Here is a 13271-nt window from a genome sequence, read left to right as displayed (position 1 = left end):
TTCAGGCAATTCACAAATACACAATGGAGAACTTACCAAATTAAAATAATACAACTTAAAGTTTAGTGACTCATGGCCAGTAAGGACATATGATGTTTCCATTTCCGAAAAAAAAAAATTTATTGAAAACGTAAAAGTGACACTGGGGACAAATAACCGAGTTACCTCTCCAGTGTCACTAGAGTCCCACCTTTCTTGCCATTTATGTATCAACTGCTATAATATATCCTTCCTGGCCATGACCAAATCACTAGTTAGATCACAAGTAATGTTCAGCACACCTTTCTTAATAAAAGAACCCGATAAACTGTATACAAATCCAATGGTAAATGGCCAGCAAGCACATACATAGCATTGGTTGAAACTGTTCTACATACATTCGTTATAGCATAAAGCATAGATCCCTAAACCAACACAATTTCTGTTTAATCTTCAAAATAATTACTCTGTGATACCACACAGACGCTCCACATGTTATAATTGGTAAAAAAAACAGCTTTGTAGTATAAATTGAGTACCCTTCTTTTCAAGCCCCATTCCGACCTTGAAATTCTGATTATACACGATAAAGTTAAAAGGTTTACCTTTTAACTTTATCGTGTAAATTGTAAATGATTTAAGTGTAGCAAAAATGAAAGCCTGTCGTCTATTCTTAAACCCAAGTACTTAACCTCTGCTACCAAGTGAATCTGCACACCATTTATTAATGCCTTAGGGAGACGCTGATAATTTAACTTCCGTTTAAGAAGAATCATTACTGTTTTAGTTCTGAAAATTATTAGTTTATGCAAAGTAGCCCACTTGGCTAAGCTATTTAATCCTTGAGACAAACTGTTCTCTAAAAACTGTTCCAGTTATGTCACCAACGAATCAAAAACTCCCATCAACGTGACTTCCACCCTTTGGATCAGTGGCAGTATTAAATTCAAAACCCAAAAATTCAAAAGAAGTCCAATATCTAATATGAAAACTAATACCACGGAAAATAAGCAGTAAATCAAGGAGCAAACAACCATTATGGACCTGCAGAGCTGGTCTTGATACAGTTTTCCAGGCAAAACATTTTTATAAGCATACACTGCTGAATAGAAGATAGCTTATACCGCAAACTGACTTTTTGGGAATACCCAAAACAGGTGCAAGCATCATAGATACAAATGGGGGCGAATACAACTTTATACATAAAAGATGCAGAGAATGAATTTCAAACCCCAAGATTGTTTTGAAATTCGAATCAGCCTGGATGTATAATTTTTGATTTTTTTCACGAAGATACGCAAAATGTTTAATAAAACAGTATTTAGCGTTAATGATTATAGCGAGAAATTTATGAAAGGCCACCAATGACAATGACTTATCTGAAAGTTTAACCACGGAAGCTGGGAAGGATCAAACGATCAGTTTAGCATCATCATCATGTGGGCCTGGTTAATGATATACACAACTTGTTGATAGTGCCCTATTGAGATAACTCGGTTATAATAGCATTTGAATCCGATTCAATTCAGGAATGAGAAGATCCTTGTACAATTAGCGTGAGATCATCGGCGTATGCCAATTTAGAGACGTTATGAATCCCAAAGAGCCGTTCATCTAGGACAGAGTTCCAGAGAAGTGAACCTAACACCGAACCATGTGAACAACCACGACTGATTTTGTAACATGAACAATTCTAGTTGATACACGATCTCCATCGAAGTACGTGCCAGCATGCTGGGAACAATATTCGCTGTAGCGGCTTCGAATATCGTGAGCAGTTCCACAACGTTGAGTAACCTCGTTCTGTAGGCCATATGTTTCATATAGCCAAACAGAAAAGCGTCTAGTGGGGTAATGTCCTGTAAACGTTCTGGCCATAGTATGGGAATATCATGGACAATCCACGGCCTGGAAAATACCTATCAAGAGAATTTCGCACTGCCAAAACTCAATATAGAGAGATACCATCTTGCTGGAAAAGGACAATAAGTTGAAGTTATGCCATTTGTCGCACAGCGTATATCTCGAAGCATATCCAAGTAAGTAGTTGCATTCACAGAATGTAGGTTAAAAAAATAAAGGGCCAATTACGGGAGTTTCTTAGTCTTTTCTATGCTTTTAGTGCTAATAATACAGGTGTCCGAAAATGACTTAGACAACTTCATAAATTCATTACAAAAAGAAAAAATACACGAAACTGCAGTGAATAGAATTCTCATTTTTATTCTATCTGTGAAAAAAAAGGGCTAATTGCGCAATTATGAAGAAGGACACACCAAACATTAGCCTTTTCGCTGTTCCGTTCCAATTGCCGTACTCAATGCGAGTTTTCCGAGCCCTTAATTCTAACATTATACCTATTCACCATTCCTCAACGTGGAATGTGGACTCATTAGAAAACACAACCTGCTTACAGTCGAAATACCACGGGAAAACGAAGTCAGAGAATTTGAACTAGGAGAAGTGGAAGCAAAGCGTGACACTTCGCGTACCACAGATTTGGGAGCTTCTCAATACTTCGAAAACCAAGAAGATTACGTATTTTGACAATAAAAGATCTCTCACATCAAATGGTATTATCGAGCAAAAATTGCATCCAAATTTACTGAAGAATCGCCCAGATAGTACGGAAATGTATAACAGCAGGTATGATATTCGTACTAAAGGCAGAGTGTTGCATCAACGGGAAAGAGGATTTCTGAACTAGCTACAGTCGAGAAACGTTTCATCGGGAAAGTTAAGGGAAACTTACTGCTATTGATGAAGGAATTGTTGAATTGCAGGTGAAAGAGTGATTATTAATGGCCACTGCTGTTCATGTACCAGTGCTGCTAATGGAGTCCTCAAGTTCCGGGTAGGCCTCCTTACTGTGTTCAATATTTATTAATAACATTTATGAACTGATATCAAGTTTGATGGTAATATATGGCAGAGTTAATGGCAGTAATCAAGGTATGCTACTCCAGTAAGGTCTGAATAAATTAAACCAATGAGCTGAAAAGTGAAAAGCCCACATATGGCAAGTCAGATGTCAGCTGCAACTGACCAACAAATGCAAAGAAACCTTGACAGGGCGCTCTGAAGAGGACACCTGCACAGGTTTCATTTCCGGTTTATCAGGAAGACGGGAGTAAGTCCGTTGGTAAGGTGATATTGTGATTTAGGTCGTAGTGGGACCTCTGAGGTGGAGCGCTGTTGGCTTGTGTTGCAGTTTTTTTTTTTTTTTTTTTTTGTTTGACCGTTTCAGTTTCTAGAAAGAAGAGACCTTCTATGTGGGAACGCTGCCTGTAAAAATGTGGAGAGTTATTTGTAGTACTGGTCATCTATGATGGGAGTGGAGGTTTGCCAGCATGATGCTTCTGAATGGATGGTAACTCACGGTAAAGCGAATTTCGTTCTGCTGTGAACAATAAGGCCACTGCTAGAATTTGAAATTCTGCCCGCAACAAAAACATAAGATGGAAGGAGTAAGTCATCCTGTTTTTCATAATTTGACGTAATTTGACATGACAAGATCACACTACTACGCATCATATTATAGGTTGTTCCCTAAACCAAGCTGTCACCAAGATTTTTGTTAATTAGGCAATTTTAATTTGAAAAAAATGAAGCCTTTTGCCAAAACCTTGAATTAGCGTGTTATGATTGGCTGATAGAGTACTACAACGTTGCTCCATCTGCAACGTTGCAGCACCAAACTGTATACTATGAACAGCATGTCTAAACCATCACACTGTTACCACCGCCATTTATAGTTTCTGCTTCACATTCTGTTAGAATTATTGTTGCAGTTGGTGGCTTCACCAACCATCAATAAAAACATCGCTGTTTGGTAAAAAAAACAACTTATCGACACTCATGATTCCAGAAAATCCATTTCCTTATTTTCAAAGACCAGTTCTTCCATGAATAATATTATTGCACCCATCGTTGTGCATTAAGACTGAGCATTGGAGAAAAAGAACTAGGATTCTTTGGTGCCAGTATGCGCATATTTCTTGATATCTATAGGTATGAGAAAATTATTGCAACCAAATCGTATTCGAAATACTGGACAGTAATAATTTCCTCATCTATGTTGTTGGGTTTATCTTAAAAATTCTAATGATTTTTGATCAAGATTGTTTGAGTATTTGGTTGAAGACAGTTGTATAAAATAATTCATCATTGCCGAATACAGTAAACTTTACATGATACGTTAAATTTACGTTTGTTTGAGGATGAACGATGATTTCAGGTGCTGACCAGTTTCAGGGAGGTCCATGACCTAATTCGCTTAGGTCATGGACCGCCCATCAATATCTCTAGAGAAAAGAAAAGGAAAGGAAATGGCCGTTATAGAAAATGCCGAATCTCGTAAGTGAAGGAAATATGTTATGGGATCTTTATTGATGCGTGAAAAACTAATCATATTTAAATAAATATGAAATATAGGCGTAAATAAAGTCATGAAAAAACTGTAAATATTGAGTATTTATACAGTTGGTTTTCATGTTTGCCGAATTAAAAACTCGATTTTCCTGAGACTGACTTCTTTCTCGGGTACCACAACAAAATACCTCTCGAAGGCCCTCGTGGATAGTTGGTATAATCACCATTCTTTTCCTACCGCGTAGAAAAGACCTGATTCGAATCCCGTCAATTACGAGAAGAATTTTTAAGCCTTTTTTACAACGTGGTTGAGTTAGCCGGTCTCAGGCAGAGTAGCATGGTTTTTACTCCAGGAAACTCGATCTCATAAACACACGTAATTTATAGACATATTATATGCGGCGCAATATAATCTAAAGGGCCTAAAAACCCTACAACAACAACAAACCAACCTCTCAAAGGAAAGTACAGTGCTTTGTTCTGATGACTAAATCATGTAGGTTCTGCAGCGTGGCTTCAATACGCAGGGTGGACTCAATACGGAGGACATCATAAGACTATTGTCCTCCCTATTCTGTAAAAGATAACAAGAACACCATAACGTTCCAGCCACATCTTGATCACGCGCTGCTTAGAGTCAATCACAATGCAATACGTTTGTAATATTTGTGATATCTCTAGTGGAAATAAGATTATTTAGATTGAGATCAGTAAGGCCGTGGGGCATCAGTGTATGGAGGGCATATATTTCTGATATATTATTGCATATTTCTGATATAGAAATGCATTTATTCAACGTCAAAAATATCTATCTTGTTTCGACGTACGTACACTGCCAATTTGTTATCTTCTCATCAAAAAAGATCTGTTGAACAAAGAAATTAGCGTCTTGCAGGAACACTGGCATGTCTCGTCAACAATTCGATAATATCTACTTGTTCCCTAACTGTGCACGATGACTTTGCCAACCTCACAATGAAGGTGTCCCATGAATAGTTGTTGTTTATTATGAGTGCCACAACAGAAACTCCGACATGCCATAATGCAACTGTTCCCTCACAGACAACGAACAGTAGACATCAACGGTAGAAATATATGGATCAGAAGTTACTGTGATACGGGCTTCAAAATTCGCAGGGAAAACGAAGGTTAGCACTATCTGAAGCCTCGCCAAATGTGCAGAAGTTTACCAGACATTTGCAATCATAGAGGAGATTATTGCAGCGAAACAAAATCTGTCTTCTACTGTAGTAACCATGAAGGTCACACCATTTTAGAGGCCAAGATAACACATCCACAAAAGGCGTTTTTTATAGAGCTTAACCAGTGGCGTAGCTACCATGTAGGCAGGCAAGGCAATTGCCTCCGGGCCCTGGCCCTTTAGGGTCCCGGCGTCTTTGGCTGTCTCCTGTTTTTGCAATTTTCATTAATTAAGTAGGGGCCCGAACATGTTCTTTGCCCCCGGGCCCGAAAACGGTAGCTACACTACTGAGCTTAACTAAATAAATTATCCTACTGTGACATTTGTTTATATAAATATATTTTTTATAAATGAATATTAACTCTTTATATTTACAATAATTGGTGCTTTTGTTCCCATTTTATCGAGGTACATATAAATATACAAAATATAATCGATGAGTGTTTTTAGTGGAAAACAGTGAGAATTCTTAATTTACGATCTACAAATTCTTAAAGCCTGATAATTTTAATATTACAGTCTTAAAAGAATGCTCTCGTACGTTAACCACTTAAAAAAGTTTCGAAAAATTGCAAAAGAATAAAATAAGAAAATCAACAAGGTAGTCCAAAAAACGACTAACTGAAATAATTAAAAGAACGAAAATATTTTTTGAGAAATTTTGTGTTATATTTTACTGAGATGTTTTGCACCAGTTTTCTGAAAATTAATAATCTTCGTTAGTACCTATATATTATTATGTTTATAATAATTGAAAGAAAACGGAAATGGCACCGCGAAAAGTGTGAACCACCCTTTGATTCATCCTGTCAAGTATGTGTCCATATAATAATGTCTGAACACAGGGACTACTTAGAGGAATTAGTTTCTTAATACGGATTATGTTGTCAAGAAAAATCATGATTTATTGCGCTCTATGGCAGAGAGAATTGTCCTATGCCATACAATATATAAATCTTTTGATTCTGATGCTTGATGGGGAGGGACCTTAGATATGCGATTTTGATACACGTGAATATTCAGACATCGTTTGAGTTGTCTAAAAATGCACGCTTTCACAGGCACGATATGAGCGTTTGGATACTGCAGAATTCTGCTTATAAAAAGGAAAACGTTTCGAAATATTAGTTTTGTTACTTTATTAAGTGATTAAAAACTGACATAAACACAAGTATCAGATACCGGATACAAATCCATCATTCAGCTTCACGCACACTGATCACCTATGATCTTTAGTCCTCTAGAAGGTCAATATATCTTTTAAGATACAGAGGGATGGGTAGCCTCTGGATACCATCTGGAAGCTGCCAGTTTTGATATAGACAGCCTCTAATTTTGCAGCGACACTGATGGGTGAGCTCGGATGGATTCAAGCACCTTTGTTTCAACAATGGCAACCAGGGGGAAATCAAATTAAGGATTTGTCTTGCCGAGCAATCCCAAACAGGGAATTGTATACGTCTAAAGAAATTAATCTCCGCATTACTGGCTCTTTGTAACGAGGGTAGTGAAAGTTGAGGGGCACTTCGAAGCACGAACTCAGTACATTTGACTCTGTCCTGAAAGTGATCTATTTCGTCTATGTCAGCGTCGTTCAGGTGATTCACAATTATATTTTCGAAGCATAACAAAATGAATTTACAGATACGGATTTCTTCTTGGTCATATTGATAATTTAATTCGTCTTTTATTATAGCAGCTCCGTATCTTAGCATTAACAGCAGTGTACGAGATGGAGTTTGATTGAAATAGAAAATGGAGTTCTCAAAGCACATGATATCAACAAACCTGGAATTATTGATTAGTAACTTATTTAAATTGGATACACGAAGAAAATAAGACAGAGGGGTATCCCGTGAAGTTCTGATAGTAGGGTCATCGTGTCCTGGCCATGCCCATAACTGTCTTATTCGTGCGGGAAAAAGGTCTTCTTGTTCTCGTAGTTCCCAACAACCATCACATTCCCACATGCATATTAGAACTTCGATTAAAAGTGCCATGTCGCTGATATTGTTCCAAAAGCAGACTTTACCTAAAGAATAACTGACTGTCTTTAAAAGTTCACGTTTTTCCGGATTTATCCAAAATGCAACACGAATAGTTCCAATTTCATTCTTACATCTATAATAGATATCCAAAGTATTTCGAATACACTCTTCAACATCCCGTCTCTGATTTAAAAGTTCATTCACCGTTAAGGGAAGTTCTTCCCACAGATTTCTGGTAGAGATGGTGTCCATTGATTGCTGGGCCATTACAGTTTCATAAACACTGTTTGAAATTCGTTGTTGAAGTTGTTCCATTCTTGAAATGATTTCGGATTTTATAAACAATATTTTTTTTCAAAAATATTCCAACAGTATCTTCCTGAAATGTTTTTGTACTGTATAAATATACACATTCTTTCTCTATCGGAAAAATGTTTATTTTAAACTGTTCATAAGTACAGACTTCCACGGCGATGGTTCTAAAATAACACGTTATTGGAATGTACTGTAGAGATCCATCCTTCTAAAAAATCAGTTTATTTATAGGGATTCTTTATAACCTGGCAATAAAAAATGTGATAATTTCAATAAAGGTCTGGAATGAGAATGAAATGGCAGTAGAATTCTCTTCCATATACAGTTTAATAATTCCTTAATAGATGGGTTCTGGATCATTGAAAAAGAGCTGCGTTTTAAATGGGCTAAAGTTGGCTTGCAATTTTTGTGAAGCACAAATTGTTTCGCTAATGAAACATTGATTTACTAATCCTCCTTAATCTGGCTTTAATGAATATGATTAAGGGAGGGGGTTGATTCAAATGCGTGACATTTTGTTCCCTTATCGTTAAAATATTAAATTCTACAGCCTCAAAGAGCAAAACATTATTGGGTCAATATTGCTTTAATAACAGAAACAATGGTAAAAAAGAATCATTTCTCCTAATAATTTTAAAAATGACATCGGTAGAAATATTTTTTATGTAATTTGATTTCCCCCTATAATTTGTAATGTATTTCTATTTTCGGTTGTACATTCTGATCACTTCATAATCTGCTAAACTGAAATATTGTCAATCTCAAGAAGAAACTAAATATGAAGAAACTAAAGCACGTACACGTAACTGTTAAATAGCAGTAACCAAAAAACATTGTGTTTCAAAGATGCGTAAATGACAAAGAGATAAATGTTTAAATCTTTATGATTCCAACGAAATAAGCTGCATGTATTTCGTTGGAACGATTTGCAGATATGAAAATGCTACTTTTTTTGAAGAACAGAAGCGACTAGAAAGGACCATCTTGTTACGTTAACGGCTCACAAGCATAACTTACTGTATATCTGTATAAGTGTATTTTCTGTCGAAGTGTGTTCGAGGGGTTCATTTGCATTTTGCGCAGAATGAAAAGAAAAGCCCTTAATAAACCACGGGTAACCCTATTCTACAACCTCGATTGAAGAGGACTTTAGAAATTTCTCCAATCATCATTAGGAATCGAACCTAGATCTCTTCAAACGAGTGAGAACTGGTGAAACTACTATGTGAGGACCGACTAGAAAGAAGTGGAAAATTCACATATACATTGCCCTACCATTAATATCCGGACACTTGCCTTTAGACGAAAAAAGTGCTTTTATTGTGTCATTTAATATTTTGTGCTGAAACCTTTGGCTTTTATGACGGCCTTCGCAGCATACTCTCAATCAGCTTTTTATAAATGTCAGGTGATATGTTCCTCCACTCGGCCTTTAACGCATCGACCAGTTGGGCCTTGTTTTTTGGGCAGTCTCGACGTGCACGTACCCGACAATCCAACACATCCCAAAGATGCTCGATAGGGTTCAGATCAGTACTCTGGGCTGGCTAATCCAACTTTTCCACATCCATGTCCTCAAACCACTCTGTTAAGACCCGAGCAGTATGGCATGGCGCGTTGTCTTGCTGATACATAGTATTGCCATAATGTTATAAGTAAATAATTGTCCAGCCTGTCCTGGTATTGCACAGCATTAATGATTTTGTCGATAACGATTAACGGGCCCAAGCCAAACCATGAAAGGAGCCCCATACCATGACATTGCCTCCACCAAACTTCATTGTTGGGATGATACAATCAGAAAGAAACTGTTCCCCTGGCATTCCCCACACCCAGGAACGATCATCAGACTGGTAGAGGGCGAACTTCGACTCCTCTGTCCATAGGACTGTTTTACACTGCTCTACAGTCCAGGATTCGCGCTCCTTTCACCATGTTAATCGGCGTCTAGCATTTGTTGAGGTGATCAATTCTGTTGAACTATTGAGGTAATACCGTTAAACGTGTCATCTTGCGAGCTCACTTTTGCAATTGTCTGCTCGAAGCCCAGTGTGCATATTTATATCAGGTTCTGTGACGTGTTTCGTGCATAGGACCTGTTTCCCAATCCATGGTGGGTGTCCGGATATTAATGGTAGGGCAGTGTACGTTTCTCCTACTTTAATTTCGAAAGCGTTCATTTAGATGATGACTGAAATTATTTTAAAACTATGAATAATTATTTTTATTTTGCTGTTCTCTTCCTTTTTTTTAAATTTCATTAGTGTATCAATCAGACTTACACTTTCTTTGAAGAATAATGTTAGGAGAACACTTCTGTCTCACCCAAATTACAAACAAAAATCAATTTCTTGGATAAAGAAAAATGTTTATATATCAGCATTAATATGTTAATACGTACATAATAAAACACACCTGCGTGCTCTGGATTCATAATTTATTTTATTTTTGTTACACAGAGCATTAAAACTATGATAAATGAATTAGCTTTCGGCTGGGTGGCAGCCTTCATCAGATTAAAATACTTCGAATGGCAGTTGGGATAGAGATGCACTGCCAGGATGGTGCGTGAGGCACGTGGTTAATTGTTTGTTGATGTTTGTGGCTGTGACGTATGGTGGTGACGTGGCCAGCGTTTGTCTATGGACAGAATTACTGCTTCTGTGATGGAGTTAAGTTGACAACCACTGTTCCTGTTCAACGAGGTATCCGAGCATTTTATACTTAACGATTCCAACCAGGTGCGCCTTAGGTAATGGTGGGACTTGTCTACAACTACGACATCGCGGTGTGGGTCGATGTCGTGGTGGGTTGTCCAGACATGCTCGGCAATAGCTGAGTGTTCTACATCCGCCAAACGGATCGCCCTTTTATGTTCTGAGAGGCGTTTCTCGAGACGACGTCCAGTCTCTCCAAAGTAGCAGCTCGTGTAGTCACGGCAAGAGATGCGATAGACCACACCACTCTGTAGAAGGGTGGGGACAGGTGTTTTTATGTTGGAAAGGAGAGAACGCAGTTTCTTGCCTGGGAGTTGGATGCACTTTACCCCATGCGATCTTAGGATTCTACCGATCTGCTGTGACAGGTTGGGGTAGTATGGGATGAATGCCCTCGTGGAAGACTCGTCACTGTTGGCGTTGCTGTTGGTCGTCACGTTGTCGCGTGCTTGTAGATCACATCTGTTAAGGACATCGATGGGGTAGCCACACCTCGTAAGGTCTACTTTGACTCTGGTGATCTCTTTGCGCCTTTCATCTGCAGAGCTGGAGTGTGTCCAGGCGCGAGTTAGCAAGGTTCGGGCGGTTGAGAGGAGGTGGCCCCGTGCGTGTGCTGACTGGAAGTTGGTAAACTGGCCAGCACACCTATGTGTGCTGGCCAGTTTACATTGTAACAGGCTAAGTTCAGTTTCCTTGCATGGCAGCCTGGTCGTACCCAGAGATTCTTTGCGCCCTCTGCTTCCACTCTGATCCTCTCGCTGCCGTAAGAGGGAGAATGAAAGCCATGGGGACTGAAGGCCATTTGTTTCGTTCTGTTGTCATATTTAATAAAGTGCTGGAGGGTTTTGTCTTTTCCTCTGCACGCTGATCAGGCCTCTTGAAGGGAACCACTCTACACGTTCGTTGCCACCAAAGTGACGTAACAGGGCTTACCAATGAGAAGGTGTGCATGAGTGGATTTTAGGGCGGCAGGAAAATCGGACTTCTAAATTTTTTTAAAATAGAAAGATATTGGATCCATCAGTGTTTTAGACTGAGTGTCTGATGACACACAGAATGCCTGTTCCCCTCTAAGCTCCGTGTGGTAAGCCCCGAAAAAATACCATACGGACAATCATCTTGTATGAACGTACTATGAATAAAACTGTTTGCCTCACCCAAAAATTAAAGAGTAAAGAAGTTTGAATTTCTTTGAAATTTGTTAATAAATTTAATAGAAAGGTAGAAGAATATTCTGAAGAATTCTTTATACTCGGATTTTTCGTCTAGCAAAACAGGCTAATCTACCAGAGAACACAAGCAACGTACACATTAATAGATGAAACTGTAGGTTGGGGGCCCTAATATGACAGACTTTGTTTTTTGTCTCAGTGACTCTGAAGTTCCAAAAAATTATTCTAATAGTCGCCTTGAAGTATTTCATTAACCAATTTTATTTCTATGTGCAATAATCATGGATGATTTAAGAAACTTCTCATGCATTAAATTTAAAATAACCACACTACCATTGCAAATACAAATTATAGTTAGTGAAAGCCTCATATTTAATTCTACACTGTGTAAAAATCTTCAGCCTGTTTTACACTTTTACTATCAGTAAGCAATTAGGAGAGGGCAACACGATTTCGTGCTCAGTTGATGTAGTGATATCTCGATAGCTTTTTTGATGCCATCTAAAGACAAACGGTGATTCTTAGAGAGTTATTAAAACAAAAAAAAATAATCGCATGACAAGTCTAGAAATTAAGAGTGTATGCAAGTAATTTCATCTTTTTTGTATGTATGTGTGTACTTGTCAGCTTGTTATATCACAAAGAGAAATACAATATATCTCTTACGTTCCAGAAGTTCATTGTTTATGTACCAATTTATAAATTAAATATTGCATTGACATGGCATCCCAATAATCCAAAAAGATTTCTCTCTCTGTATTGTATTTCCATTTAGATTAATTTTATAAAAGTTTCCCCTTTTCTGTTTCTGCAGCTCAAATAATTTGTGAAGAAATGAGAGATATAATTAACAACAGAAATGCTTGGAAAATTTATTGTTCTTTGGTAGCAATCAGTTTTATTTAAATATATTTTTTTTCTGATTTAATACAAATTTTACAGAAGCCAAGTTGAATTTTGCAGGCATAAAATTTGGAAAGGGAGACAAAACGTGGGGAAAGAAGTTTATAAGCTCTTTAACCGGTGGAGCAAAATGTCCTCCATTTTCTTTATCTGTAACGAAATAAAACAAATATAACATCAAATTTAATTTATCACAGTGGGGGTTTCTGTTAATCTGTAGTTTATACAGTACAAATCACACTAAGACTAAATCAATAAATTATTTTATTAGTAGTTTCTTATTAGTTTTTAAAAAGTTTATCGCTTAAATTTGCACGTATAAATACAATAAGCTCTTATAGCCAGATTGTTTTGCTATATAAGGTTTACCAAGCCTACTACGTTTCAACCTGATTGGCCATCTACAACCGAATTGAAGAGACACTGATGAATTCTTCCCTTTAACAACAAGTTCTAAATCCAGATGAATCCATTTTAGTGATGGGTGCTACCTCTATACTGTCCTCATGAGTTACAAAATTGGTATAATCATCATCCTCCCCACAACGCATGGAAAAGACTTAAGTTCGAATCCCTCAATGACGCGAGGAATTTTTATGGGCCTTTTTCACAATGTGCCTGAGTT

General features: G+C 37.6%; 1 long non-coding RNA gene across 1 annotated transcript in view; it reads right to left on the bottom strand.

The window, feature by feature from the left end:
- Positions 1-12590: 12590 nt before the first annotated feature.
- The window catches only part of LOC150080189 (uncharacterized), a 53864-nt gene continuing 53183 nt past the window's right edge, over positions 12591-13271 (bottom strand). Inside the window, exon 3 of the long non-coding RNA XR_016547406.1 lies at positions 12591-12796. This is a non-coding gene — a long non-coding RNA (uncharacterized LOC150080189). The remainder of the gene's footprint in view (positions 12797-13271) is intronic.

Source organism: Mastigoproctus giganteus, chromosome 9 (assembly GCF_048544385.1).
Source record: "Mastigoproctus giganteus isolate SK-2022 chromosome 9, ASM4854438v1, whole genome shotgun sequence".
Lineage (NCBI taxonomy): Eukaryota > Metazoa > Arthropoda > Arachnida > Uropygi > Thelyphonidae > Mastigoproctus > Mastigoproctus giganteus.
Note: the sequence above shows the minus strand (reverse complement) of the source record. Positions and strands in the feature narration are given on the sequence as shown.